Below are 27,726 nucleotides of genomic sequence, written 5' to 3'. Positions count from 1 at the left end.
CAACTAAACTTGATGGTTTTAGCTGTCGAACAAAAGCCTGGGAGACGAATATAAAAAGATTAAAAGTTATTTATAAAACTATTTCAATTATGGTTGGGAATGTTGATATCGGCCACCTAAAAAACGTCAGATTTCAACTATTTACTGTTTTGCAAGACGTGCGAACAAAAACAACAGTACAAATTGATTAGGAAAAAAACAAGTTTAATAACTAACTAAAATAGTTTCAATTATGAGTAATCGAAATTTCATTTATTAAGTATTTTTTGAGTAACACTGACCTGATTAAGGAAGGACATCCTAATTGCTTATTCATTATTAGTCAACATTTTGACACCACCGACTTACAGACTGAGGGGTCATCAAAACGCAGCAGAACTTTGGATGTAAAAGCTGATAGCAAGAAATGAGTTTTTTAAATATAGAAAACCTTAATATAGCGGAAACTAAATCAGTTTCAATATTACTTGAGCTTATATGAATTACTAGAATAGTACACTTTCAAACTATGATTGATCCTTAAATCCTTAAGCTTAACACAGAAAATCAGCAGGAGCTGTACTAAAACAGCTGCACCATAGATCTCAGCTATTTCTCAAACCAGTACAAATTGATTAGGAAAAGAACCAAGTTTAAAAATTAATTAAAATAGTTTTATTTACGAGTAATCGAAATTTTATATATGAAGTCTTTTTTGAGTAACACTGACCTGATTAAGGAAAGACATCCTAATTGCTTATTCATTATTTAGTAAACATTTTGACACCACCGCCCTACAGACTGAGGGTCATCAAAACGCAGCAGAACTTTGGATGCAAAAGCTGATAGCAAGAAATGAGTTTTTTAAATATAGAAAACCTTAATATAGCGGAAACTAAATTAGTTTCAATATTACTTGAGCTTATATGAATGACTAAAATAGTACACTTCCAAACTATGATTGATCCTTAAACTCAACAAAGAAAAACCAGCAGGAGCTGTACAAAACCAGCGACCATGGCGCAGTCGGCAGCGCGTAAGTCTCATAATCTTATGGTCGTGAGTTCGAGCCTCACTGGTCGCAAACTTTATAGTTTTAATTCTACTTCTCTCATTTCAATATTTTTCTTCTTGTTTAATCAATGAGGGTGTTGCAATATCGCATCAAAAAACCTCAAAACCAAACAATCACAAAATTTTTTTGGGCTCTTTCCTAACATCGACATTAAAAACTTAAGTTGAAATAGCTTGGAGAAAAATTTAAGGCAACAGGATCAACATTCCTTTAACTTTTTCGAATCACAAATGACGCGCTAAGAGTTGCCACCAGCTGGATTAGAAACTCAACTAAACTTGATGGTTTTAGCTGTCGAACGAAAGCCTGGGAGAAGAATATAAGAAGATTAAAAGTAATTTATTAAACTATATCAATTATGGTTGGAAATGGTGATATCGGCCACCCAACAAAATGTCAGATTTCAACTGTTTACTGTCTTGCAAGACGTGCGAACAAAAAACTAGTACAAATTGATTAGGAAAAAAACCGAGCTTAATAGCTAACTAAAATAGTTTCATTTACGCATAATCGAAATTTCAATTATTAAGTCTTTTTTGAGTAACACTGACCCGATTAAGGAAGGACATCCCAAGTGCCTTTTCATTATTTAGTCAACATTTTGACACCAACGACTTACAGACTGATGGTCATTAAAACGCAGCAGAACTTTGGATGTAAAAACTGATAGCAAGAAATGAGTTTTTTAAATATAGAAAACCTTAATATAGCGGAAACTAAATCAGTTTCAATATTGCTTGAGCTTATATGAATGACTAGAATAGTACACTTCCAAACTATGGTTGATCCTTAAACTCAACACAGAAAAACCAGCAGGAGCTGTACGAAACCAGCGACCATGGCGCAGTCGGCAGCGCGTAAGTCCCATAATCTTAAGGTCGTGAGTTCGAGCCTCACTGGTCGCAAATTTTATAGTTTTAATTCTACTTCTCTCATTTCAATATTTTTGCTCTTGTTTAATCAATGAGGGTGTTGCAATATCGCATCAAAAAACCTCAAAACCAAACAATCACAAAATTTTTTTTTGAACTCTTTCCTAACATCGACATTAAAAACTTTAGTTGAAATAGCTTGGAGAAAAATTTAAGGCAACAGGATCAACATTCAGTTAACTTTTTCGAATCACAAAGGAGGTGCTAAGAGTTAACACCAGCTGGATTAGAAACTCAACTAAACTTGATGGTTTTAGCTGTCGAACAAAAGCCTGGGAGACGAATATAAAAAGATTAAAAGTTATTTATAAAAACTATTTCAATTATGGTTGGGAATGTTGATATCGGCCACCTAAAAAAACGTCAGATTTCAACTATTTACTGTTTTGCAAGACGTGCGAACAAAAACAACAGCACAAATTGATTACGAAAAAAACAAGTTTAATACCTAACTAAAATAGTTTCAATTATGAGTAATCGAAATTTCATTTATTAAGTATTTTTTGAGTAACACTGACCTGATTAAGGAAGGACATCCTAATTGCTTATTCATTATTTAGTAAACATTTTGACACCACCGCCCTACAGACTGAGGGTCATCAAAACGCAGCAAAACTTTGGATGCAAAAGCTGATAGCAAGAAATGAGTTTTTTAAATATAGAAAACCTTAATATAGCGGAAACTAAATTAGTTTCAATATTACTTGAGCTTATATGAATGACTAAAATAGTACACTTCCAAACTATGATTGATCCTTAAACTCAACAAAGGAAAACCAGCAGGAGCTGTACAATACCAGCGACCATGGCGCAGTCGGCAGCGCGTAAGTCCCATAATCTTAAGGTCGTGAGTTCGAGCCTCACTGGTCGCAAATTTTATAGTTTTAATTCTACTTCTCTCATTTCAATATTTTTGCTCTTGTTTAATCAATGAGGGTGTTGCAATATCGCATCAAAAAACCTCAAAACCAAACAATCACAATTTTTTTTTTGAACTCTTTCCTAACATCGACATTAAAAACTTTAGTTGAAATAGCTTGGAGAAAAATTTAAGGCAACAGGATCAACATTCCGTTAACTTTTTCGAATCACAAAGGAGGCGCTAAGAGTTAACACCAGCTGGATTAGAAACTCAACTAAACTTGATGGTTTTAGCTGTCGAACAAAAGCCTGGGAGACGAATATAAAAAGATTAAAGTTATTTATAAAACTATTTCAATTATGGTTGGGAATGTTGATATCGGCCACCTAAAAAAACGTCAGATTTCAACTATTTACTGTTTTGCAAGACGTGCGAACAAAAACAACAGTACAAATTGATTACGAAAAAAACAAGTTTAATAACTAACTAAAATAGTTTCAATTATGAGTAATCGAAATTTCATTTATTAAGTATTTTTTGAGTAACACTGACCTGATTAAGGAAGGACATCCTAATTGCTTATTCATTATTTAGTAAACATTTTGACAACACCGCCCTACAGACTGAGGGTCATCAAAACGCAGCAGAACTTTGGATGCAAAAGCTGATAGCAAGAAATGAGTTTTTTAAATATAGAAAACCTTAATATAGCGGAAACTAAATCAGTTTCAATATTACTTGAGCTTATATGAATGACTAGAATAGTACACTTCCAAACTATGATTGATCCTTAAACTCAACAAAGAAAAACCAGCAGGAGCTGTACAAAACCAGCGACCATGGCGCAGTCGGCAGCGCGTAAGTCTCATAATCTTAAGGTCGTGAGTTCGAGCCTCACTGGTCGCAAACTTTATAGTTTTAATTCTACTTCTCTCATTTCAATATTTTTCTTCTTGTTTAATCAATGAGGGTGTTGCAATATCGCATCAAAAAACCTCAAAACCAAACAATCACAAAATTTTTTTGGGCTCTTTCCTATTATCGACATTAAAAACTTAAGTTGAAATAGCTTGGAGAAAAATTTAAGGCAACAGGATCAACATTCCTTTAACTTTTTCGAATCACAAATGTGCGCTAAGAGTTGCCACCAGCTGGATTAGAAACTCAACTAAACTTGATGGTTTTAGCTGTCGAACAAAAGCCTGAGAGAAGAATATAAAAAGATTAAAAGTAATTTATTAAACTATATCAATTATGGTTGGGAATGGTGATATCGGCCACCCAACAAAATGTCAGATTTCAACTGTTTACTCTCTTGCGAGACGTGCGAACAAAAAACTAGTACAAATTGATTAGGAAGAAAACCGAGCTTAATAGCTAACTAAAATAGTTTCATTTACGCATAATCGAAATTTCATTTATTAAGTCTTTTTTGAGTAACACTGACCCGATTAAGGAAGGACATCCCAAGTGCCTTTTCATTATTTAGTCAACGTTTTGACACCAACGACTTACAGACTGATGGTCATCAAAACGCAGCAGAACTTTGGATGTAAAAGCTGATAGCAAGAAATGAGTTTTTTAAATATAGAAAACCTTAATATAGCGGAAACTAAATCAGTTTCAATATTGCTTGAGCTTATATGAATGACTAGAATAGTACACTTCCAAACTATGGTTGATCCTTACTCTCAACACAGAAAAACCAGCAGGAGCTGTACGAAACCAGCGACCATGGCGCAGTCGGCAGCGCGTAAGTCTCATAATCTTAAGGTCGTGAGTTCGAGCCTCACTGGTCGCAAACTTTATAGTTTTAATTCTACTTCTCTCATTTCAATATTTTTGCTCTTGTTTAATCAATGAGGGTGTTGCAATATCGCATCAAAAAACCTCAAAACCAAACAATCACAAAATTTTTTTTTGAACTCTTTCCTAACATCGACATTAAAAACTTTAGTTGAAATAGCTTGGAGAAAAATTTAAGGCAACAGGATCAACATTCTGTTAACTTTTTCGAATCACAAAGGAGGTGCTAAGAGTTAACACCAGCTGGATTAGAAACTCAACTAAACTTGATGGTTTTAGCTGTCGAACAAAAGCCTGGGAGACGAATATAAAAAGATTAAAAGTTATTTATAAAACTATTTCAATTATGGTTGGGAATGTTGATATCGGCCACCTAAAAAAACGTCAGATTTCAACTATTTACTGTTTTGCAAGACGTGCGAACAAAAACAACAGTACAAATTGATTACGAAAAAAACAAGTTTAATAACTAACTAAAATAGTTTCAATTATGAGTAATCGAAATTTCATTTATTAAGTATTTTTTGAGTAACACTGACCTGATTAAGGAAGGACATCCTAATTGCTTATTCATTATTTAGTAAACATTTTGACACCACCGCCCTACAGACTGAGGGTCATCAAAACGCAGCAGAACTTTGGATGCAAAAGCTGATAGCAAGAAATGAGTTTTTTAAATATAGAAAACCTTAATATAGCGGAAACTAAATTAGTTTCAATATTACTTGAGCTTATATGAATGACTAAAATAGTACACTTCCAAACTATGATTGATCCTTAAACTCAACAAATAAAAACCAGCAGGAGCTGTACAAAACCAGCGACCATGGCGCAGTCGGCAGCGCGTAAGTCTCATAATCTTAAGGTCGTGAGTTCGAGCCTCACTGGTCGCAAACTTTATAGTTTTAATTCTACTTCTCTCATTTCAATATTTTTCTTCTTGTTTAATCAATGAGGGTGTTGCAATATCGCATCAAAAAACCTCAAAACCAAACAATCACAAAATTTTTTTGGGCTCTTTCCTATTATCGACATTAAAAACTTAAGTTGAAATAGCTTGGAGAAAAATTTAAGGCAACAGGATCAACATTCCTTTAACTTTTTCGAATCACAAATGTGCGCTAAGAGTTGCCACCAGCTGGATTAGAAACTCAACTAAACTTGATGGTTTTAGCTGTCGAACAAAAGCCTGGGAGAAGAATATAAAAAGATTAAAAGTAATTTATTAAACTATATCAATTATGGTTGGGAATGGTGATATCGGCCACCCAACAAAATGTCAGATTTCAACTGTTTACTGTCTTGCGAGACGTGCGAACAAAAAACTAGTACAAATTGATTAGGAAGAAAACCGAGCTTAATAGCTAACTAAAATAGTTTCATTTACGCATAATCGAAATTTCATTTATTAAGTCTTTTTTGAGTAACACTGACCCGATTAAGGAAGGACATCCCAAGTGCCTTTTCATTATTTAGTCAACGTTTTGACACCAACGACTTACAGACTGATGGTCATTAAAACGCAGCAGAACTTTGGATGTAAAAGCTGATAGCAAGAAATGAGTTTTTTAAATATAGAAAACCTTAATATAGCGGAAACTAAATCAGTTTCAATATTGCTTGAGCTTATATGAATGACTAGAACAGTACACTTCCAAACTATGGTTGATCCTTAAACTCAACACAGAAAAACCAGCAGGAGCTGTACGAAAACAGCCACCATGGAGTAGTCGGCAGCGCGTAAGTATTATAATCTTAAGGGCGTGAGTTCGAGCCTCACTGGTCGCAAACTTTATAGTTTTAAATCTACTACTCTCGTTTCAATATTTTTGCTCTTGTTTATTCAATGAGGGTGATGCAGTATAGCTTCCAAAAACCTCAAATGAAATAATCACAAAGTATTTTTGGCTCTTTCATAATATTGATATTTAAAACTTGGAAAGTTGAAATAAATTGGAGAAAAATTAAGGCAACAGGATCAATATTCCTTTAACTTTTTCGAATCACAAAAGAGGTGCTAAGCGTTGCCACCAGCTGGATTAGAAACTCAACTAAACTTGATGGTTTTAGCTGTCGAACAAAAGCCTGGGAGAAGAAAATAAAAAGATTAAAAGTTATTTATAAAACTATTTCAATTATGGTTGGGAATGATGATATCGGCCACCCAAAAAAAAGCGTCAGATTTCAACTATTTACTGTTTTGCAAGACGTGCGAACAAAAACAACAGTACAAATTGATTAGGAAAAAAAAACAAGTTTAATAAGTAACTAAAATAGTTTCAATTACGAGTAATCGAAATTTCATTTATTAAGTATTTTTTGAGTAACACTGACCTGATTAAGGAAGGACATCCTAATTGCTTATTCATTATTAGTCAACATTTTGACACCACCGACTTACAGATTGAGGGTAATCAAAACGCAGCAAAACTTTGGATGTAAAAGCTGATAGCAAGAAATGAGTTTTTTAAATATAGAAAACCTTAATATAGCGGAAACTAAATCACTTTCAATATTACTTGAGCTTATATGAATGACTAGAATAGTACACTTTCAAACTATGATTGATCCTTAAATCCTTAAATCTAACACTGAAAACCAGCAGGAGCTGTACTAAAACAGCCACCATGGCGTAGTCGGCAGCGCGTAAGTATTATAATCTTAAGGGCGTGAGTTCGAGCCTCACTGGTCGCAAACTTTATAGTTTTAAATCTACTACTCTCGTTTCAATATTTTTGCTCTTGTTTATTCAATGAGGGTGATGCAGTATAGCTTCCAAAAACCTCAAATGAAAGAATCACAAAGTATTTTTGGCTCTTTCATAATATTGATATTTAAAACTTGGAAAGTTGAAATAGCTTGGAGAAAAATTAAGGCAACAGGATCAATATTCCTTTAACTATTTCGAATCACAAAAGAGGTGCTAAGCGTTGCCACCAGCTGGATTAGAAACTCAACTAAACTTGATGGTTTTAGCTGTCGAACAAAAGCCTGGGAGAAGAATATAAAAAGATTAAAAGTTATTTATAAAACTATTTCAATTTTGGTTGGGAATGATGATATCGGCCACCCAAAAAAAAGCGTCAGATTTCAACTATTTACTGTTTTGCAAGACGTGCGAACAAAAACAACAGTACAAATTGATTAGGAAAAAAACAAGTTTAATAAGTAACTAAAATAGTTTCAATTACGAGTAATCGAAATTTCATTTATTAAGTATTTTTTGAGTAACACTGACCTGATTAAGGAAGGACATCCTAATTGCTTATTCATTATTAGTCAACATTTTGACAACACCGCCCTACAGACTGAGGGTCATCAAAACGCAGCAGAACTTTGGATGCAAAAGCTGATAGCAAGAAATGAGTTTTTTAAATATAGAAAACCTTAATATAGCGGAAACTAAATCAGTTTCAATATTACTTGAGCTTATATGAATGACTAGAATAGTACACTTCCAAACTATGATTGATCCTTAAATCCTTAAACTTAATACACAAAACCAGCAGGAGCTGTACTAAAACAGCCACCATGGCGGAGTCGGCAGCGCGTAAGTATTTTAATCTTAAGGGCGTGAGTTCGAGCCTCACTGGTCGCAAACTTTATAGTTTTAAATCTACTTCTCTCGTTTAAATATTTTTGCTCTTGTTTATTCAATGAGGGTGTTGCAGTATAGCTTCAAAAAACCTCAAAACAAATAATCACAAAGTATTTTTGGCTCTTTCATAATATTGATATTTAAAACTTGGAAAGTTGAAATAGCTTGGAGAAAAATTAAGGCAACAAGATCAACATTCCTTTAACTTTTTCGAATCACAAAGAAAGAGGTGCTAAGAGTTGCCACCAGCTGGATTAGAAACTCAACTAAACTTTAAGGCAACAAGATCAACATTCCTTTAACTTTTTCGAATCACAAAGAAGGAGGTGCTAAGAGTTGCCACCAGCTGGATTAGAAACTCAACTAAACTTGATGGTTTTAGCTGTCGAACAAAAGCCTGGGAGAAGAATATAAAAAGATTAAAAGTTATTTATAAAACTATTTCAATTATGGTTGGGAATGATGATATCGGCCACCCAAAAAAAACGTCAGATTTCAACTATTTACTGTTTTGCAAGACGTGCGAACAAAAACAACAGTACAAATTGATTAGGAAAAAAAAACAAGTTTATTAAGTAACTAAAATAGTTTCAATTACGAGTAATCGAAATTTCATTTATTAAGTATTGTTTGAGTCACACTGACCTGATTAAGGAAGGACATCCTAATTGCTTATTCATTATTAGTCAACATTTTGACACCACCAACTTACAGATTGAGGGTCATCAAAACGCAGCAGAACTTTGGATGTAAAAGCTGATAGCAAGAAATGAGTTTTTTTAAATATAGAAAACCTTAAAATAGCGGAAACTAAATCAGTTTCAATATTACTTGAGCTTATATGAATGACTAGAATATTACACTTTCAAACTATGATTGGTCCTTAAATCCTTAAACTTAATACACAAAACCAGCAGGAGCTGTACTAAAACAGCCACCATGGCGGAGTCGGCAGCGCGTAAGTATTTTAATCTTAAGGGCGTGAGTTCGAGCCTCACTGGTCGCAAACTTTATAGTTTTAAATCTACTACTCTCGTTTCAATATTTTTGCTCTTGTTTAGTCAATGAGGGTGTTGCAGTATAGCTTCCAAAAACCTCAAAACAAATAATCACAAAGTATTTTTGGCTCTCTCATAATATTGATATTCAAAACTTGGAAAATTGAAATAGCTTGGAGAAAATTTAAGGCAACAGGATCGACATTCCTTAAACTTTTTCGAATCACAAAGGAGGTGCTAAGAGTTGCCACCAGCTGGATTAGAAACTCAACTAAGCTTTAAGGCAACAAGATCAACATTCCTTTAACTTTTTCGAATCCCAAAGAAAGAGATGCTAAGAGTTGCCACCAGCTGGATTAGAAACTCAACTAAACTTGATGATTTTAGCTGTCGAACAAAAGCCTGGGAGAAGAATAGAAAAAGATTAAAAGTTATTTATTAGACTATTTCAACTATGGTTGGGAATGGTGATATCGGCCACCTAAAAAAACGTCAGATTTCAACTATTTACTGTTTTGCAAGACGTGCGAACAAAAACAACAGTACAAATTGATTAGGAAAAAAACAAGTTTAATAACTAAGTAAAATATTTTAAATTACGAGTAAACGAAATTTCATTTATTAAGTATTTTTTGAGTAACACTGACCTGATTAAGGATGGACATCCTAATTGCTTATTCATTATTTAGTAAACATTTTGACACCACCGACCTACAGACTGAGGGTCATCAAAAGGCAGCAGAACTTTGGATGCAAACGCTGATAGCAAGAAATGAGTTTTTTAAATATAGAAAACCTTAATATAGCGGAAACTAAATTAGTTTCAATATTACTTGAGCTTATATGAATGACTAAAATAGTACACTTCCAAACTATGATTGATCCTTAAACTCAACAAAGAAAAACCAGCAGGAGCTGTACAATACCAGCGACCATGGCGCAGTCGGCAGCGCGTAAGTCCCATAATCTTAAGGTCGTGAGTTCGAGCCTCACTGGTCGCAAATTTTATAGTTTTAATTCTACTTCTCTCATTTCAATATTTTTGCTCTTGTTTAATCAATGAGGGTGTTGCAATATCGCATCAAAAAACCTCAAAACCAAACAATCACAAATTTTTTTTTTGAACTCTTTCCTAACATCGACATTAAAAACTTTAGTTGAAATAGCTTGGAGAAAAATTTAAGGCAAGAGGATCAACATTCCGTTAACTTTTTCGAATCACAAAGGAGGCGCTAAGAGTTGCCACCAGCTGGATTAGAAACTCAACTAAACTTGATGGTTTTAGCTGTCGAACAAAAGCCTGGGAGAAGAATAGAAAAAGATTAAAAGTTATTTATAAAACTATTTCAATTATGGTTGCGAATGTTGACATCGGCCACCTAAAAAACCTCAGATTTCAACTATTTACTGTTTTGCAAGACGTGCGAGCAAAAACATCAGTACAAATTGATTAGGAAAAAAAAAGTTTAATAACTAACTAAAACAGTTTCAATTACGAGTAATCGAAATTTCATTTATTAAGTATTTTTTGAGTAACACTGACCTGATTAAGGATGGACATCCTAATTGCTTATTCATTATTTAGTAAACATTTTGACACCACCGACCTACAGACTGAGGGTCATCAAAAGGCAGCAGAACTTTGGATGCAAACGCTGATAGCAAGAAATGAGTTTTTTAAATATAGAAAACCTTAATATAGCGGAAACTAAATCAGTTTCAATATTACTTGAGCTTATATGAATGACTAGAATAGTACACTTCCAAACTATGATTGATCCTTAAACTCAACAAACAAAAACCAGCACGAGCTGTACGAAACCAGCGACCATGGCGCAGTCGGCAGCGCGTAAGTCTCATAATCTTAAGGTCGTGAGTTCGAGCCTCACTGGTCGCAAACTTTATCGTTTTAATTCTACTTCTCTCATTTCAATATTTTTGCTCTGGTTTATTCAATGAGGGTGTTGCAATATAGCATCAAAAAACCTCAAAACCAAACAATCACAAAATTTTTTTGGGCTCTTTCCTAACATCGACATTTAAAACTTAAGTTGAAATAGCTCGGAGAAAAATTTAAGGCAACAGGATCAATATTCCTTTTACTTTTTCGAATCACAAATGAGGTGATAAGAGTTGCCACCAGCTGGATTAGAAACTCAACTAAACTTGATGGTTTTAGCTGTCGAACAAAAGCCTGGGAGAAGAATATAAAAAGATTAAAAGTTATTCATTAAACTATTTCAATTATGGTTGGGAATGGTGAAATCGGCCACCCAAAAAAACGTCAGATTTCAACTATTTACTGTTTTGCAAGACGTGCGAACAAAAACAACAGTACAAATTGATTAGGAAAAAAACAAGTTTAATAACTAACTAAAATAGTTTCAATTACGAGTAATCGAAATTTCATTTATTAAGTATTTTTTGAGTAACACTGACCTGATTAAGGATGGACATCCTAATTGCTTATTCATTATTTAGTAAACATTTTGACACCACCGACCTACAGACTGAGGGTCATCAAAAGGCAGCAGAACTTTGGATGCAAACGCTGATAGCAAGAAATGAGTTTTTTAAATATAGAAAACCTTAATATAGCGGAAACTAAATCAGTTTCAATATTACTTGAGCTTATATGAATGACTAGAATAGTACACTTCCAAACTATGATTGATCCTTAAACTCAACAAACAAAAACCAGCAGGAGCTGTACGAAACCAGCGACCATGGCGCAGGCGGCAGCGCGTAAGTCTCATAATTTAAGGTCGTGAGTTCGAGCCTCACTGGTCGCAAACTTTATAGTTTTAACTCTACTTCTCTCATTTCAATATTTTTGCTCTGGTTTATTCAATGAGGGTGTTGCAATATAGCATCAAAAAACCTCAAAACCAAACAATCACAAAATTTTTTTGGGCTCTTTCCTAACATCGACATTTAAAACTTAAGTTGAAATAGCTCGGAGAAAAATTTAAGGCAACAGGATCAATATTCCTTTTACTTTTTCGAATCACAAATGAGGTGATAAGAGTTGCCACCAGCTGGATTAGAAACTCAACTAAACTTGATGGTTTTAGCTGTCGAACAAAAGCCTGGGAGAAGAATATAAAAAGATTAAAAGTTATTCATTAAACTATTTCAATTATGGTTGAGAATGGTGAAATCGGCCACCCAAAAAAACGTCAGATTTCAACTATTTACTGTTTTGCAAGACGTGCGAACAAAAACAGCAGTACAAATTGATTAGGAAAAAAGACAAGTTTAGTAACTAACTAAAATAGTTTCAATTACGAGTAATCGAAATTTCATTTATTAAGTATTTTTTGAGTAACACAGACCTGATTAAGGATGGACATCCTAATTGCTTATTCATTATTTAGTAAACATTTTGACACCACCGACCTACAGACTGAGGGTCATCAAAAGGCAGCAGAACTTTGGATGCAAAAGCTGATAGCAAGAAATGAGTTTTTTAAATATAGAAAACCTTAATATAGCGGAAACTAAATCAGTTTCAATATTACTTGAGCTTATATGAATGACTAGAATAGTACACTTCCAAACTATGATTGATCCTTAAACTCAACAAACAAAAACCAGCAGGAGCTGTACGAAACCAGCGACCATGGCGCCGTCGGCAGCGCGTAAGTCTCATAATCTTAAGGTCGTGAGTTCGAGCCTCACTGGTCGCAAACTTTATAGTTTTAATTCTACTTCTCTCATTTCAATATTTTTGCTCTGGTTTATTCAATGAGGGTGTTGCAATATAGCATCAAAAAACCTCAAAACCAAACAATCACAAAATTTTTTTGGGCTCTTTCCTAACATCGACATTTAAAACTTAAGTTGAAATAGCTCGGAGAAAAATTTAAGGCAACAGGATCAATATTCCTTTTACTTTTTCGAATCACAAATGAGGTGATAAGAGTTGCCACCAGCTGGATTAGAAACTCAACTAAACTTTAAGGCAACAAGATCAACATTCCTTTAACTTTTTCGAATCACAAAGAAGGAGGTGCTAAGAGTTGCCACCAGCTGGATTAGAAACTCAACTAAACTTGATGGTTTTAGCTGTCGAACAAAAGCTTGGGAGAAGAATATAAAAAGATTAAAAGTTATTTATTAAACTATTTCAATTATGATTGGGAATGGTGAAATCGGCCAACCAAAAAAACGTCAGATTTCAACTATTTACTGTTTTGCAAGACGTGCGAACAAAAACAGCAGTACAAATTGATTAGGAAAAAAAACAAGTTTAGTAACTAACTAAAATAGTTTCAATTACGAGTAATCGAAATTTCATTTATTACGCATTTTTTGAGCAACACTGACCTGATTAAGGATGGACATCCTAATTGCTTATTCATTATTTAGTAAACATTTTGACACCACCGACCTACAGACTGAGGGTCATCAAAAGGCAGCAGAACTTTAGATGCAAAAGCTGATAGCAAGAAATGAGTTTTTTAAATATAGAAAACCTTAATATAGCGGAAACTAAATCAGTTTCAATATTACTTGAGCTTATATGAATGACTAGAATAGTAAACTTCCAAATTATGATTGATCCTTAAACTCAACAAACAAAAACCAGCAGGAGCTGTACGAAACCAGCGACCATGGCGCAGTCGGCAGCGCGTAAGTCTCATAATCTTAAGGTCGTGAGTTCGAGCCTCACTGCTCGCAAACTTTATAGTTTTAATTCTATTTCTCTCATTTCAATATTTTTGCTCTTGTTTATTCAATGAGGGTGTTGCAATATAGCATCAAAAACCTCAAAACCAAACAATCACAAAATTTTTTTGGGCTCTTTCCTAACATCGACATTTAAAACTTAAGTTGAAATAGCTCGGAGAAAAATTTAAGGCAACAAGATCAACATTCCTTTAACTTTTTCGAATCACAAAGAAAGAGGTGCTAAGAGTTGCCACCAGCTGGATTAGAAACTCAACTAAACTTTAAGGCAACAAGATCAACATTCCTTTAACTTTTTCGAATCACAAAGAAGGAGGTGCTAAGAGTTGCCACCAGCTGGATTAGAAACTCAACTAAACTTGATGGTTTTAGCTGTCGAACAAAAGCCTGGGAGAAGAATATAAAAAGATTAAAAGTTATTTATAAAACTATTTCAATTATGGTTGGGAATGATGATATCGGCCACCCAAAAAAAACGTCAGATTTCAACTATTTACTGTTTTGCAAGACGTGCGAACAAAAACAACAGTACAAATTGATTAGGAAAAAAACAAGTTTATTAAGTAACTAAAATAGTTTCAATTACGAGTAATCGAAATTTCATTTATTAAGTATTTTTTGAGTAACACTGACCTGATTAAGGAAGGACAACCTAATTGCTGATTCATTATATAGTCAACAATTTGACACCACCAACTTACAGACTGAGGGTCATCAAAACGCAGCAGAACTTTGGATGTAAAAGCTGATAGCAAGAAATGAGTTTTTTAAATTTGAAAACCTTAATATAGCGGAAACTAAATCAGTTTCAATATTACTTGAGCTTATATGAATGACTAGAATAGTACACTTCCAAACTATGATTGATCCTTAAACTCAACACAGACAAAACCAGCATGAGCTGTACGAAACCAGTGAACATGGCGCAGTCGGCAGCGCGTAAGTCTCAGAATCTTAAGGTCGTGAGTTCGAGCCTCACTGGTCGCAAACTTTATAGTTTTAAGACTACTTCTCTCATTTCAATATTTTTTCTCTTGTTTTTTCAATGAGGGTGTTGCAATATAGCATCAAAAAAACTCAAAACCAAACAATCACACAATTTTTTTTGGGCTCTTTCCTAACATCGACATTTAAAACTTAAGTTGAAATAGCTTGGAGAAAAATTTAAGGCAACAGGATCAACATTCCTTTAACTTTTTCGAATCACAAATGAGGTGCTAAGAGTTGGCAACAGCTGGATTAGAAACTCAACTAAACTTGATGGTTTTAGCTGTCGAACAAAAGCCTGGGAGAACAATATAAAAAGATTAAAAGTTATTTATTAAACTATTTCAATTATGGTTGGGAATGGTGAGATCAGCCACCCAAAAAACGTCAGATTTCAACTATTTACTGTTTACTGTTTTGCAAGACGTGCGAACAAAAACAACAGTACAAATTGATAAGGAAAAAAAACAAGTTTAATAACTAAGTAAAATAGTCTCAATTACGAGTAATCGTAATTTCATTTATTAAGTATTTTTTCAGTAACACTGACCTGATTAAGGCAGGACATCCTAATTGCTTATTCATTATTTAGTCAACAATTTGACACCACCAACTTACAGACTGAGGGTCATCAAAACGCAGCAGAATTTTGGATGTAAAAGCTGATAGCAAGAAATAAGTTTTTTAAATATAGAAAACCTTAATATAGCGGAAATTAAATCAGTTTCAATATTACTTGAGCTTATATGAATGACTAGAATAGTACACTTCCAAACTATGATTGATCCTTAAACTCAACACAGAAAAACCAGGAGCTGTACGAAACCAGCGACCATGGCGCAGTCGGCAGCGCGTAAGTCTCATAATCTTAAGGTTGCAATATAGCATCAAAAAACCTCAAAACCAAACAATCACAAAATTTTTTTGGGCTCTTTCCTAGCATCGACATTTAAAACTTAAGTTGAAATAGCTTGGAGAAAAATTTAAGACAACAGGATCAACACTCCTTTTTCGAATCACAAATGAGGTGCTAAGAGTTGCCACCAGCTGGATTAGAAACTCAACTAAACTTGTTGGTTTTAGCCGTCGAACAAAAGCCTGGGAGAAGAATATAAAAAGATTAAAGGCTATTTTTAAAATTATTTCAATTATGGTTGGGAATGGTGAAATCGGCCACCGACATAACCGACTTACAGACTGAGGGTCACCAGAACGCAGCAGAACTTTGGATGTAAAAGCTGATAGCAAGAAATGAGTTTTTTAAATATAGAAAACCTTAATATAGCGGAAACTAAATCAGTTTCAATATTACTTGAGCTTATATGAATGACTAGAAAGGTACACTTCCAAACTATGATTGGTCCTTAAACTCAACACAGAAAAACCAGCAGCTGTACGAAAACAGCGACCATGGCGCAGTCGGCATCGCGTAAGTATTATAATCTTAAGGTCGAGAGTTCGCGCCGTACTGATCGCAAACTTTATAGTTTTAATTCTACTACTCTTATTTCAATATTTTTGCTCTTGTTTATCCAATGAGGGTGTTGTAATATAGCACCAAAAATTTCAAAATTAAACAATCACAAATATTTTTTTGGGCTCTTTCCTAACATCGACATTTAAAACTTAAGTTGAAATAGCTTGGAGAAAAAATTAAGGCAACAAGATCAACATTCCTTTTTACTTTTTCGAATCACAAATGACGCGCTAAGAGTTGCCACCAGCTGGATTAGAAACTCAACTAAACTTGATGGTTTTAGCTGTCGAACAAAAGCCTGGGAGAAGAATATAAAAAGATTAGAAGTAATTTATTAAACTATAACAATTATGGTTGGGAATGGTGATATCGGCCACCCAACAAAATGTCAGATTTCATCTGTTTACTGTCTTGCGAGACGTGCGAACAAAAAACTAGTACAAATTGATTAGGAAAAAAACCGAGCTTTATAGCTAACTAAAATAGTTTCATTTACGCATAATCGCAATTTCATTTATTAAGTCTTTTTTGAGTAACACTGACCCGATTAAGGAAGGACATCCCAAGTGCCTATTCATTATTTAGTCAACATTTTGACACCACCGACTTACAGACTGAGAATCACCAAAACGCAGCTGAACTTTGCATGTAAAAGCTGATAGCAAGAAAAGAGTTTTTTAAATATAGAAAACCTTAATATAGCGGAAACTAAATCCGTTTCAATATTACTTCAGCTTATATGAATGACTAGAATAGTACATTTCTAAACTATGATTGATCCTTAAACTCAACACAGAAAAACCAGCAGGAGCTGTACGCAACCAGCGACCATGGCGCAGTCGGCAGCGTGTAAATCTCATAATCTTAAGGTCGTGAGTTCGAGCCTCACTGGTCGCAAACTTTATAGTTTTAAGACTACTTCTCTCATTTCAAGATTTTTGCTCTAGTTTATTCAATGAGTATGTTGCAATATAGCTTCCAAAAACCTCAAAACAAATAATCACAAAGTATTTTTTGGCTCTTTCATAATATTGATATTTAAAACTAGGAAAGTTGAAAAAGCTTGGAGAAAGATTTAAGGCAACAAGATCAACATTCCTTTTTACTTTTTCGAATCACAAATGACGCGCTAAGAGTTTCCACCAGCTGGATTAGAAACTCAACTAAACTTGATGGTTTTAGCTGTCGAACAAAAGCCTGGGAGAAGAAAATAAAAAGATTAAAAGTTATTTATTAAACTATTTCAATTATGGTTGGGATTGGTGATATCGGCCACCAAACAAAATGCCAGATTTCAACTGTTTACTGTCTTGCAAGACGTGCGAACAAAAAATCAGTACAAATTGATTAGGAAAAAAACCGAGCTTTATAGCTAACTAAAATAGTTTCATTTACGCATAATCGCAATTTCATTTATTAAGTCTTTTTTGAGTAACACTGACCCGATTAAGGAAGGACATCCTAATTGCTTATTCATTATTAGTCAACATTTTGACACCACCAACTTACAGATTGAGGGTCATCAAAACGCAGCAGAACTTTGGATGTAAAAGCTGATAGCAAGAAATGAGTTTTTTAAATATAGAAAACCTTAATATAGCGTAAACAAATTCAGTTTCAATATTACTTGAGTTTATATAAATGACTAGAATAGTACACTTCCAAACTATGATTGATCCTTAAACTCAACACAGAAAAACCAGCAGGAGCTGTACGAAACCAGCGACCATGGCGCAGTCGGCAGTGCGTAAGTCTCAGAATCTTAAGGTCGTGAGTTCGAGCCTCACTGGTCACAACCTTTATAGTTTTTAGATTACTTCTCTCATTTGAAAGTTTTTGCTCTTGTTTATTCAAGGAGGGTGTTGCAATATAGCATCAAAAAACCTCAAAACCAAATAATAACAAGTTTTTTTTGGGCTCTTTCCTAACATCGACATTTAAAACTTAAGTTGAAATAGCATGGAGAAAAATTTCAGCCAATAGGATCAACATTCCTTTAACTTTTTCGAATCACAAAGAAGGAGGTGCTAAGAGTTGCCACCAGCTGGATTAAAAACTCAACTAAACTTGATGGTTTTAGCTGTCGAACAAAAGCCTGGGAGAAGAATATAAAAAGATTAAAAGTTATTTATTAAACTTTTCAATTATGGTTGGGAATGGTGATATCGGCCACCCAACAAAATGCCAGATTTAAACTGTTTACTGTCTTGCAAGACGTGCGAACAAAAAAACCAGTACAAATTGATTCGGAAAAAACCGAGCTTAATAGCTAACTAAAATAGTTTCATTTACGCGTAACCGAAATTTCATTTATTAAGTCTTTTTTGAGTAACACTGACCCGATTAAGGAAGGACATCCTAAGTGCTTATTCATTATTTAGTCAACAATTTGACACCACCGACTTACAGACTGAGGGTCACCAAAACGCAGCAGAACTTTGCATGTAAAAGATGATAGCAAGAAAAGAGTTTTTTAAATACAGAAAACCTTAATATAGCGGAAACTAAATCAGTTTCAATATTTTTTTAGCTTATATGAATGACTAGAATGGTAAACTTCCAAACTGTGATTGGTCCTTAAACTCAACACACAAAAACCAGCAGGAGCTGTACGAAAACAGCGACCATGGCGCAGGCGTCAGCGCGTAAATATTATAATCTCAAGGTCGAGAGCTCGAGCCTCACTGTTCGCAAACTTTATAGTTTTAATTCTACTACTCTCATTTCAAAATCTTGGCTTTTGTTTATTAAATGAGGTTGTTGCAGTATAACTTCCAAAAACCTCAAAACAAATAATCACAAAGTATTTTTGGCTCTTTCATAATATTGATATTTAAAACTTGGAAAGTTGAAATAGCTTGGAGAAATATTTAAGGCAACAAGATCAACATTCCTTTAACTTTTTGAAATCACAAAGGAGTTGCTAAGAGTTGCCAACAGCTGGATTAGAAATTCAACTAAACTTGATGGTTTTAGCTGTCGAACAAAAGCCTGGGAGAAGGATATAAAAAGATTAAAAGTTATTTGTTAAACTATTTCAATTATGGTTGGGAATGGTGATATTGACCACCCAACAAAATGCCAGATTTCAACTGTTTACTGTCTTGCAAGACGAGCGAACAAAAAAACCAGTACAAATTGATTAGGAGAAAAACCGAGCTTAATAGCTAACTAAAATAGTTTCATTTACGCGTAACCGAAATTTCATTTATTAAGTCTTTTTTGAGTAACACTGACCCGATTAAGGAAGGACATCCTAAGTGCTTATTCATTATTTAGTCAACAATTTGACACCACCGACTTACAGACTGACGGTCACCAAAACGCAGAACTTTGCATGTAAAAGCTGATAGCAAGAAAAGAGTTTTTTAAATATAGAAAACCTTAATATAGCGGAAACTAAATCAGTTTCAATATTTTTTTAGCTTATATGAATGACTAGAATGGTACACTTCCAAACTGTGATTGGTCCTTAAACTCAACACAGAAAAACCAGCCGGAGCTGTACGAAACCAGCGACCATGGTGCAGTCGTCAGCGCGTAAGTATTATAATCTGAAGGTCGAGAGCTCGAGCCTCACTGTTCGCAAACTTTATAGTTTTAATTCTACAACTCTCGTTTCAAAATCTTGGCTTTTGTTTATTCAATGAGGTTGTTGCAGTATAACTTCCAAAAACCTTAAAACAAATAATCACAAAGTATTTTTGGCTCTTTCAAAATATTGATATTTAAAACTTGGAAAGTTGAAATAGCTTGGAGAAATATTTAAGGCAACAAGATCAACATTCCTTCACTTTTTTGAATCACAAAGGAGGTGCTAAGAGTTGCCAACAGCTGGATTAGAAATTCAACTAAACTTGATGGTTTTAGCTGTCGAACAAAAGCCTGGGAGAAGAATATAAAAAGATTAAAAGTTATTTATTAAACTACTTCAATTATGGTTGGGAATGGTGATATCGGCCACCCAACAAAATGCCAGATTTCAACTGTTTACTGTCTTGCAAGGCGTGAGAACAAAAAAACCAGTACAAATTGATTAGGAAAAAAACCGAGCCTCATAACAAACTAAAATAGTTTCATTTACGAGTAATCGAAATTTCATTTATTAAGTCTTTTTTGAGTAACACCGACCCGATTAAGGAAGGACATCCTAAGTGCTTATTCATTATTTAGTCAACAATTTGACACCACCGACTTACAGACTGAGGGTCATCAAAACGCAGCAGAACTTTGGATGTAAAAGCTGATAGCAAGAAATGAATTTTTTAAATATAGAAAACCTTAATATAGCGTAAACAAATTCAGTTTCAATATTACTTGAGTTTATATAAATGACTAGAATAGTACACTTCCAAACTATGATTGATCCTTAAACTCAACACAGAAAAACCAGCAGGAGCTGTACGAAACCAGCGACCATGGCGCAGTCGGCAGTGCGTAAGTCTCAGAATCTTAAGGTCGTGAGTTCGAGCCTCACTGGTCACAACCTTTATAGTTTTTAGATTACTTCTCTCATTTGAAAGTTTTTGCTCTTGTTTATTCAAGGAGGGTGTTGCAATATAGCATCAAAAAACCTCAAAACCAAATAATAACAAGTTTTTTTTGGGCTCTTTCCTAACATCGACATTTAAAACTTAAGTTGAAATAGCATGGAGAAAAATTTAAGCCAATAGGATCAACACTCCTTTAACTTTTTCGAATCAAAAATGAGGTGCTAAGAGTTGCCACCAGCTGGATTAGAAACTCAACTAAACTTGGTGGTTTTAGCTGTCGAACAAAAGCCTGGGAGAAGAATATAAAAAGATTAAAGGTTATTTATAAAACTATTTCAATTATGGTTGGGAATGGTGAAATCGGCCACCGACACCACCGACTTGCAGACTGAGGTCACCAAAACGCAGCAGAGTTTTGGATGTAAAAGCTGATAGCAAGAAATGAGTTTTTTAAAAATAGAAAACCTTAATATAGCTGAAACTAAATCAGTATCAATATTACTTGAGCTTATATGAATTACTAGAATGGTACACTTCCAAACTGTGATTGGTCCTTAAACTCAACACAGAAAAACCAACAGGAGCTGTACGAAACCAGCGACCATGGCGCAGTCGGCAGAGCGTTAGTCTCATAATCTTAAGGTCGTGAGTTCGAGCCTCACTGGTCGCAAGCTTGATAGTTTTAAGATTACTTCTCTCATTTCAAAATTTTTGCTCTTGTTTATTCAAGGAGGGTGTTGCTATAGAGCATCAAAAACCTCAAAACCAAACAATCACAAAATTTTTTTGGGCTCTTTCCTAACATCGACATTTAAAACTTAAGTTGAAATAGCTTGGAGAAAAATTTAAGGCAACAGGATCAACACTCCATTAACTTTTTCGAATCACAAAAGAGGTGCTAAGAGTTGCCACCAGCTGGACTAGAAACTCAACTAAACTTGATGATTTTAGCTGTCGAACAAAAGCCTGGGAGAAGAATATAAAAAGATTAAAGGTTATTTATAAAACTATTTCAATTATGGTTGGGAATGGTGAAATCGGCCACCCAAAAAACGTCAGATTTCAACTATTTAATGTTATGCAAGACATGCGAACAAAAACAACAGTACAAATTGATTAGGAAAAAAAAACAAGTTTAATAATTAACTAAAATAGTTTCAATTACGAGTAATCAAAATTTCATTTATTAAGTATTTTTTGAGTAACACTGACCTGATTAAGGAAGGACATTCTAATTGCTTATTCATTATTTAGTCAACAAATTGACACCACCAACTTACAGACTGAGGGTCATCAAAACGCAGCAGAACTTTAGATGTAAAAGCTGATAGCAAGAAATGAGTTTTTTAAATATAGAAAACCTCAACATAGCGGAAACTAAATCAGTTTCAATATTACTTAAAGCTTATATGAATGACTAGAATAGTACACTTCCAAACTATGATTGATCTTTAAACTCAACACAGAAAAACCAGCAGGAGCTGTACGTATCCAGCGACCATGGCAGTCGGCAGCGCGTAAGTCTCATAACCTTAAGGTCGTGAGTTCGAGCCTCACTGGTCGCAAACTTTATAGTTTTAAGACTACTTCTCTCATTTCAATACTTTTGCTCTTGTTTATTCAAGGAGGGTGTTGCAATATAGCATCAAAACACCTCCAAACCAATCAATCACAAAATTTTTTTTTGGGCTCTTTCCTATCATCGACATTTAAAACTTAAGTTGAAATAGCTTGGAGAAAAAATTAAGGCAACAGGATCAACACTCCTTTAATTTTTCGAATCACAAATGAGGTGCTAAGAGTTGCCACCAGCTGGATTAGAAACTCAACTAAACTTGATGGTTTTAGCTGTCGAACAAAAGCCTGGGAGAAGAATATAAAAAGATTAAAGGTTATTTATAAAACTATTTCAATTATGGTTGGGAATGGTGAAATCGGCCACCAAAACGTCAGATTTCAACTGTTTACTGTTTTGCAAGACGTGCGAACAAAAACAACAGTTTAAACTGATTAGGAAAAAAAACAAATTTAATAACTAACTAAAATAGTTTCAATTACGGGTAATCAAAGTTGCATTTATTAAGTATTTTTTGAGTATTACTGATCTGATTAAGGAAGGACTTCCTAATTGCTTAGTCAACAATTTGACACCCAGACTGAGGGTCATCGAAACGCAGAACTTTGGATGTAAAAGCTGATAGCAAGAAATGAATTTTTTAAATATAGAAAACCTTAAAATAGCGTAAACTAAATCAGTTTCAATATTACTTGAGCTTATATAAATGACTAGAATAGTACACTTCCAAACTATTATTGATCCTTAAACTCAACACAGAAAAACCAGCCGGAGCTGTACGAAACCAGCGACCATGGTGCAGTCGGCAGCGCGTAAGTCTCATAACCTTAAGGTCGTGAGTTCGAGCCTCACTGGTCGCAACCTTTATAGTTTTAAGACTACTTCTCTCATTTCAATATTTTTGCTCTTGTTTATTCAAGGATGGCGTTGCAATATAGCATCAAAAAACATCAAAACCAATCAATCACAAAATTTTTTTGGGCTCTTTCCTTACATCGACATTTAAAACTTAAGTTGAAATAGCTTGGAGAAAAATTTAAGGCAACAGGATCAACATTCCTTTAACTTTTTCGAATCACAAATGAGGTGCTAAGAGTTTCCACCAGCTGGATTAAAAACTAAACTAAACTTGATGGTTTTAGCTGTCGAACAAAAGCCTGGGAGAAGAATATAAAAAGATTAAAGGTTAATTATAAAACTATTTCAATTATGGTTGGGAATGGTGAAATCGGCCACCCAAAAAACGTCAGATTTCAACTATTTACTGTTTTGCAAGACGTGCGAACAAAAACAACAGTACAAATTGATTAGGAAAAAAAAACAAGTTTAATAACTAACTAAAATAGTTTCAATTACGAGTAATCAAAATTTCATTTATTAAGTATTTTTTGAGTAACACTGACCTGATTAAGGAAGGACATCCTAATTGCTTATTCATTATTTAGTCAACAATTTGACACCACCAACTTACAGATTGAGGGTCATCAAAACGCAGCAGAACTTTAGATGTAAAAGCTGATAGCAAGAAATGAGTTTTTGAAGTATAGAAAACCTTAATATAGCGTAAACTAAATCAGTTTCAATATTACTTGAGCTTATTTAAATGACTAGAATAGTACACTTCCAAAATATTATTGATCCTTAAACTCAACGCAGAAAAACCAGCAGGAGCTGTACGAAACCAGCGACCATGGTGCAGTCGCCAGCGCGTAAGTCTCATAACCTTAAGGTCGTGAGTTCGAGCCTCACTTGTCGCAAACTTTATAGTTTTAAATCTACTTTTCTCATTCTAATATTTTTGCTCTTGTTTATTCAAGGAGGGTGTTGCAATATAGCATCAAAAAACCTCAAAACCAAACAATCACAAAATTTTTTTGGGCTCTTTCCCAACATCGACATTTAAAACTTAAGTTGAAATAGCTTGGAGAAAAATTTAAGGCAACAGGATCAACACTCCTTTAACTTTTTCGAATCACAAATGAGGTGCTAAGAGTTGCCACCAGCTGGATTAGAAACTCAACAAAACTTGATGGTTTAAGCTGTCGAACAAAAGCCTGGGAGAAGAATATAAAAAGATTAAAGGTTATTTATAAAACTATTTCAATTATGGTTGGGAATGGTGAAATCGGCCACCAAAACGTCAGATTTCAACTATTTACTGTTTTGCAAGACGTGCGAACAAAAACAACAGTTTAAATTGATTAGGAAAAAAACAAATTTAATAACTAACTAAAATAGTTTCAATTACGGGTAATCAAAGTTGCATTTATTAAGTATTTTTTGAGTATTACTGACCTGATTAAGGAAGGACTTCCTAATTGCTTAGTCAACAATTTGACACCCAGACTGAGGGTCATCAAAACGCAGAACTTTGGATGTAAAAGCTGATAGCAAGAAATGAATTTTTTAAATATAGAAAACCTTAATATAGCGTAAACTAAATCAGTTTCAATATTACTTGAGCTTATATAAATGACTAGAATAGTACACTTCCAAACTATTATTGATCCTTAAACTCAACACAGAAAAACCAGCAGGAGCTGTACGAAACCAGCGACCATGGTGGAGTCGGCATCGCGTAAGTCTCATTACCTTAAGGTCGTGAGTTCGAGCCTCACTGGTCGCAACCTTTATAGTTTTAAGACTACTTCTCTCATTTCAATATTTTTGCTCTTGTTTATTCAAGGATGGCATTGCAATATAGCATCAAAAAACCTCAAAACCAAACAATCACAAAATTTTTTTGGGCTCTTTCCTTACATCGACATTTAAAACTTAAGTTGAAATAGCTTGGAGAAAAATTTAAGGCAACAGGATCAACACTCCTTTAACTTTTTCGAATCACAAATGAGGTGCTAAGAGTTTCCACCAGCTGGATTAAAAACTAAACTAAACTTGATGGTTTTAGCTGTCGAACAAAAGCCTGGGAGAAGAATATAAAAAGATTAAAGGTTATTTATAAAACTATTTCAATTATGGTTGGGAATGGTGAAATCGGCCACTCAAAAAACGTCAGATTTCAACTATTTACTGTTTTGCAAGACGTGCGAACAAAAACAACAGTACAAATTGATTAGGAAAAAAAACAAGTTTAATAACTAACTAAAATAGTTTCAATTACGAGTAATCAAAATTTCATTTATTAAGTATTTTTTGAGTAACACTGACCTGATTAAGGAAGGACATCCTAATTGCTTATTCATTATTTAGTCAACAAATTGACACCACCAACTTACAGACTGAGGGTCATCAAAACGAGGCAGAACTTTAGATGTAAAAGCTGATAGCAAGAAATGAGTTTTTGAAATATAGAAAACCTCAACATAGCGGAAACTAAATCAGTTTTAATATTACTTAAAGCTTATATGAATGACTAGAATAATAAACTTCCAAACTATGATTGATCCTTAAACTCAACACACAAAAACCAGCAGTAGCTGTACGTATCCAGCGACCATGGCGCAGTCGGCAGCGCGTAAGTCGCATAATCTTAAGGTCGTGAGTTCGAGCCTCACTGGTCACAAACTTTATCGTTTTAAGACTACTTCTCTCATTTCAATATTTTTGTTCTTGTTTATTCAAGGAGGGTATTGCAATATAGCATCAAAAAACCTCAAAACCAAACAATCACAAAATTTTTTTGGGCTCTTTCCTAACATCGACATTTAAAACTTAATTTGAAATAGCTTGGAGAAAAATTTAAGGCAACAGGATCAACACTCCTTTAACTTTTTCAAATCACAAATGAGGTGCTAAGAGTTGCCACCAGCTGGATTAGAAACTCAACTAAACTTGATGGTTTTAGCTGTCGAACAAAAGCCTGGGAGAAGAAAATAAAAAGATTAAAAGTTATTTATTAAACTATTTCAATTATGGTTGGGATTGGTGATATCGGCCACCAAAACAAAATGCCAGATTTCAACTATTTACTGTTTTGCAAGACGTGCGATTAAAAACAACAGTACAAATTGATTAGGAAAAAAACAAGTTTAATAACTAATTAACATAGTTTCAATTACGAGTAATCGAAATTTCATTTATTAAGTATTTTTTGAGTAACACTGACCTGATTAAGGAAGGACATCCTAATTGCTGATTCATTATTTAGTCAACAATTTGACACCACCAACTTACAGACTGAGGGTCATCAAAACGCAGCAGAACTTTGGATGTAAAAGCTGATAGCAAGAAATGAGTTTTTTAAATATAGAAAACCTTAATATAGCGGATACTAAATCAGTTTCAATATTACTTCAGCTTATATGAATGACTAGAATAGTACATTTCTAAACTATAATTGATCCTTAAACTCAACAAAGAAAAACCAGCAGGAGCTGTACGCAACCAGCGACCATGGCGCAGTCGGCAGCGTGTAAATCTCATAATCTTAAGGTCGTGAGTTCGAGCCTCACTGGTCGCAAACTTTATAGTTTTAAATCTACTTTTCTCATTCCAATATTTTTGCTCTTGTTTATTCAATGAGGGTGTTGCAATATAGCATCAAAAAACCTCAAAACCAAACAATCACAAAATTATTTTGGGCTCTTTCCTAACATCGACATTTAAAACTTAAGTAGAAATAGCTTGGAGAAAAAATTAAGGCAACTGGATCAACACTCCTTAAACTTTTTCGAATCACAAATGAGGTGCTAAGAGTTTCCACCAGCTGGATTAGAAACTCAACTAAACTTGATGGTTTTAGCTGTCGAACAAAAGCCTGGGAGAAGAAAATAAAAAGATTAAAAGTTATTTATTAAACTATTTCAATTATGGTTGGGATTGGTGATATCGGCCACCAAACAAAATGCCAGATTTCAACTGTTTACTGTCTTGCAAGACGTGCGAACAAAAAATCAGTACAAATTGATTAGGAAAAAAACCGAGCTTAATAGCTAACTAAAATAGTTTCATTTATGCGTAATCGAAATTTCATTTATTAAGTCTTTTTTGAGTAACTGTGACCCGATTAAGGAAGGACATCCTAAGTGCTTATTCATCATTTAGTCAACAATTTGACACCACCGACTTACAGACTGAGAATCACCAAAACGCAGCAGAACTCTGCATGTAAAAGCTGATAGCAAGAAATGAGTTTTTTAAATATAGAAAACCTTAATATAGCGGAAACTAAATCAGTTTCAATATTACTTGAGCTTATATGAATGACTAGAATGGTACACTTCCAAACTGTGATTGGTCCTTAAAATCAACACAGAAAAACCAGCAGGAGCTGTACAAAAACAACGACCAT

At 34.1% G+C, this 27,726-nt stretch overlaps 4 protein-coding genes and 18 non-coding genes across 23 annotated transcripts in view; 19 read left to right on the top strand and 3 right to left on the bottom strand.

The window, feature by feature from the left end:
* Positions 1-27,726, bottom strand: part of LOC142337770 (uncharacterized) — a 346,563-nt gene that overhangs the window by 116,319 nt on the left and 202,518 nt on the right. The window lies entirely within an intron of this gene.
* LOC142337764 (dynactin subunit 4-like) overlaps positions 1-27,726 on the bottom strand; it is a 618,078-nt gene that overhangs the window by 387,835 nt on the left and 202,517 nt on the right. The window lies entirely within an intron of this gene.
* The window catches only part of LOC142337760 (uncharacterized), a 94,446-nt gene that overhangs the window by 50,909 nt on the left and 15,811 nt on the right, over positions 1-27,726 (top strand). The window lies entirely within an intron of this gene.
* LOC142337761 (uncharacterized) overlaps positions 1-27,726 on the bottom strand; it is a 97,632-nt gene that overhangs the window by 60,415 nt on the left and 9,491 nt on the right. The window lies entirely within an intron of this gene.
* Trnam-cau (transfer RNA methionine (anticodon CAU)) lies at positions 991-1,063 on the top strand. The gene has a single exon. It is a non-coding gene; the product is annotated as a tRNA-Met (tRNA).
* Positions 1,887-1,959, top strand: Trnam-cau (transfer RNA methionine (anticodon CAU)). Its single transcript has one exon. It is a non-coding gene; the product is annotated as a tRNA-Met (tRNA).
* On the top strand, positions 2,786-2,858 carry Trnam-cau (transfer RNA methionine (anticodon CAU)). Its single transcript has one exon. It is a non-coding gene; the product is annotated as a tRNA-Met (tRNA).
* On the top strand, positions 3,682-3,754 carry Trnam-cau (transfer RNA methionine (anticodon CAU)). The gene has a single exon. It is a non-coding gene; the product is annotated as a tRNA-Met (tRNA).
* On the top strand, positions 4,577-4,649 carry Trnam-cau (transfer RNA methionine (anticodon CAU)). The gene has a single exon. It is a non-coding gene; the product is annotated as a tRNA-Met (tRNA).
* On the top strand, positions 5,475-5,547 carry Trnam-cau (transfer RNA methionine (anticodon CAU)). The gene has a single exon. It is a non-coding gene; the product is annotated as a tRNA-Met (tRNA).
* Trnai-uau (transfer RNA isoleucine (anticodon UAU)) lies at positions 7,276-7,348 on the top strand. Its single transcript has one exon. It is a non-coding gene; the product is annotated as a tRNA-Ile (tRNA).
* Positions 10,179-10,251, top strand: Trnam-cau (transfer RNA methionine (anticodon CAU)). The gene has a single exon. It is a non-coding gene; the product is annotated as a tRNA-Met (tRNA).
* Trnam-cau (transfer RNA methionine (anticodon CAU)) lies at positions 11,075-11,147 on the top strand. Its single transcript has one exon. It is a non-coding gene; the product is annotated as a tRNA-Met (tRNA).
* On the top strand, positions 12,867-12,939 carry Trnam-cau (transfer RNA methionine (anticodon CAU)). Its single transcript has one exon. It is a non-coding gene; the product is annotated as a tRNA-Met (tRNA).
* Trnam-cau (transfer RNA methionine (anticodon CAU)) lies at positions 13,861-13,933 on the top strand. The gene has a single exon. It is a non-coding gene; the product is annotated as a tRNA-Met (tRNA).
* Positions 14,857-14,929, top strand: Trnal-cag (transfer RNA leucine (anticodon CAG)). Its single transcript has one exon. It is a non-coding gene; the product is annotated as a tRNA-Leu (tRNA).
* Trnam-cau (transfer RNA methionine (anticodon CAU)) lies at positions 17,231-17,303 on the top strand. The gene has a single exon. It is a non-coding gene; the product is annotated as a tRNA-Met (tRNA).
* On the top strand, positions 18,129-18,201 carry Trnal-cag (transfer RNA leucine (anticodon CAG)). The gene has a single exon. It is a non-coding gene; the product is annotated as a tRNA-Leu (tRNA).
* Positions 20,819-20,891, top strand: Trnal-cag (transfer RNA leucine (anticodon CAG)). The gene has a single exon. It is a non-coding gene; the product is annotated as a tRNA-Leu (tRNA).
* Positions 23,263-23,335, top strand: Trnam-cau (transfer RNA methionine (anticodon CAU)). The gene has a single exon. It is a non-coding gene; the product is annotated as a tRNA-Met (tRNA).
* Positions 25,926-25,998, top strand: Trnam-cau (transfer RNA methionine (anticodon CAU)). The gene has a single exon. It is a non-coding gene; the product is annotated as a tRNA-Met (tRNA).
* Trnam-cau (transfer RNA methionine (anticodon CAU)) lies at positions 26,823-26,895 on the top strand. Its single transcript has one exon. It is a non-coding gene; the product is annotated as a tRNA-Met (tRNA).

This window comes from Convolutriloba macropyga, chromosome 4 (assembly GCF_964194025.1).
Source record: "Convolutriloba macropyga chromosome 4, txConMacr16.3, whole genome shotgun sequence".
NCBI classification, from domain to species: domain Eukaryota; kingdom Metazoa; phylum Xenacoelomorpha; order Acoela; family Convolutidae; genus Convolutriloba; species Convolutriloba macropyga.
The sequence above is the reverse complement of the archived record's forward strand: the minus strand, read 5'-3'. Positions and strand labels throughout refer to the sequence as shown.